At 41.6% G+C, this 2,657-nt stretch overlaps 1 non-coding gene across 1 annotated transcript; it reads left to right on the forward strand.

Moving 5' to 3' along the window:
- The first annotated feature begins 875 nt into the window (after window positions 1-875).
- On the forward strand, window positions 876-948 carry TRNAE-CUC (transfer RNA glutamic acid (anticodon CUC)). The gene has a single exon. It is a non-coding gene; the product is annotated as a tRNA-Glu (tRNA).
- The last annotated feature ends 1,709 nt before the right edge of the window (window positions 949-2,657 follow it).

Here is a 2,657-nt window from a genome sequence, read left to right on the forward strand (position 1 = left end):
GCCTCACCAAGTTGTCCTGGGGATCACAGGATAATCATGTTAAGCACATGAAACAGTTCTCGGCTTCTAGCTCTTGATTCTCTTGATTAAGATTAACCACCATGATGATGATGGTGGTGGTGGGGACGGTACAGGAGCCAGAGCCTTGCCTTTTAAGAGACGTCTCTTCTCCTATCAATCCCCTCAATTCTGAGGTCTGAGTTCCTAAGAATAATGACAAATTGTTATCAGATTGCCAGCTTGTTTCTTTCTTCACTCATGATCGCCGTTAGTTATTGCCTTGGGAGACAGCAACGTCATGCTGAAGAGCCAGGGCTCTGAAGCCAGGAGGAGGTGTAAATCTTGGTTCTGACACTTGCCTGATACGCCACTTTGGACTAATCATGAAATGCCTAAGCCCATATTTCTCAAGCTGTTTATGGTAAAGAATCAAATTTTTGTTTTCCTTCCTTTCCTTTCCTCCTTCCTTCCTTCCTTGTAATGTCCAATCTATTGTGGCCGAATCTTTTTGCAAAATACAATAGAAATACCTTAGCAATGTCAAAGGCTACCAACATGCTTAAATGCCAGCTCCTAATTTCTATCCTAACTGCACTGAGGAGGATGAACAATTTGTGGACCTCACTCTGAGTCATGCTACTTTAATAAGCTTTTGTTTTAAAATCTATGAAACGGAGACCCTAACACTTATTTCACGTGGTTGTTACCAAAAAACGAAGTGAAATAATGTAGATAAAGTGCTTAGCACATGTGTGCCTAGCATATCACGAGCAGTGAAGAATTAGGAGCCCCCTAGGAGCTCGTATTCCTGGTCTATGGCAGAAACAGGGATGGAGAGACAGAAGAGAGATATTAAAAGTAAATACTTTGAGGGGGCCTGGCTGGCTCAGTTGGTAGAGCATGAGACTCTCAATCTCAGGGTTGTGAGTTTGAGCCCCACACTGGGCATAGAGCCTACTTTGCAAAGAAAAAAGTAGACACCTCAAGTATTCATAGCTGAATCCCACATGGGTTAATTTTTCTCCTTATCTCTTTGGGTAGCTGAATCTCTCCTTGGGAGATACATCCCACAAATCTGGTTTTTCTAGTGATGTTTTAGGAGGGGTAAGTGACTAGCCTGGGCTAAGCCCTTGGGTCATGCCAAAGGCCTGTCCATTCTGAACCCTCAGCCTGCTGTTCAGTAATGCTCAGGATAAGCATAACCCTAGAACATCACTAAAGATAAGCAGGATGGACACTGATGTGCTGTCCAAAAGCGAGTGCATTATCATCAGGATTTCAGTTGTGGCTCAGAAGTGAGATAGCTCTCCCTGTAATGCCCAGTTAAATTAAATCGAGAAAACACTGCTGAAGTAATATGTTTAATAACTGTGCAATTACTCCATGGGTGGTATCATCTGTTTGAGTTTAGGAGTGGGAGGAATAGAGGTCCCACAACGGCTGGGGAGGAGATGGCGCTGCCCTGTAATGCTCGCAGCAGGACAATTCGTATAATGTACAACACTAGGACCCTCAGGGAGTAAGGCTGAGTCACAGTGACAGCTGTCAGCAACCTCCCAGCAACATTCAAAGGCTCAGTCAGTATCTAAGTGTTTAAATCGTGGCCATAACACGAAATAGGACAGAGTCTCCCTGCTCGTGATATTTAACTGAACCTAACACAGCTGTGAATAAAGCACCACTGGCGGGGATAAAACCCATAAAAAAGGAAGATGACGCACATCTCCAAGATTCGTCTGATGACTCTAGGCCTGAGTAATAGCCTCAAAATTACGAAGTAGCCTCATGAAAACAGCAGTTGAGGCATGCCTAAACTATAACAGTAAACGTGAGCTCTCCATCCAGATTTATATCGAACTTAAGTTTACATCAAACTATATTCGGTAATAAATGTTAAATATTATTTAATCTAATAAAATTTGTTATCTTTAAAACCCTTTCCACAGATTGTTTATATGAGATAAGAAATCCTGATGTAAATATTATTTTACCTTTCAGCTCTGACATGGAAACCTACAATATGGAAGAGCATCTGAAAGATAATATCTCTGTCAAATAAGACACCGAAAACACTTCCATGAAGTCTTAAACAGAAATAAATAGGTGGAGAAAAAAGATGTGAAAGAGAAATAAAAAGCCAAAACCTGTCAGGTCGGTGAGGAGAGAAATCAATACACCACACACGTAGTCTTGAACAATGAAAACATGGTGAAATTGCTCCCTTTCCTCTAGCTGAGTTGGCGTTGTCTAAGGGGCTCAATGTCCTTATCAGAGAGTATATTAAAGTAGTGGTGTAGAGCTGGAAAGAAGAAAAGTTTTAGATTCTAAAACAAGTGGAACAGGGGAAAAGGACCATTAATGGAACAACGTGTAAGGGGCAAGGAAAGGGGGGGTAAAGCAGCCAGCAGGTGGGTGGCTTGAAAGTGCTTCAGAATATTAGCCTTACAGTTGACAATGTCTCCCTTGAAAACACAGCGAGATCATCTATGGAAAGTACTTAGCAAGTTCCTAAAATGCCCTCTGGGCTAAAGAAGGGAGAGCCATTGTTAAGGATAATAATAATAGTCAAGTAAGAATGGTGACTTAGACGCTAATTCACCCACTGTTTAATCTGTCAGTCCACCAAAATATGAATATTTTCTGAAAACTAAGGGTTA

Source organism: Ursus arctos, unplaced genomic scaffold (genome assembly GCF_023065955.2).
Source record: "Ursus arctos isolate Adak ecotype North America unplaced genomic scaffold, UrsArc2.0 scaffold_30, whole genome shotgun sequence".
In the NCBI taxonomy this organism is placed as follows: domain Eukaryota; kingdom Metazoa; phylum Chordata; class Mammalia; order Carnivora; family Ursidae; genus Ursus; species Ursus arctos.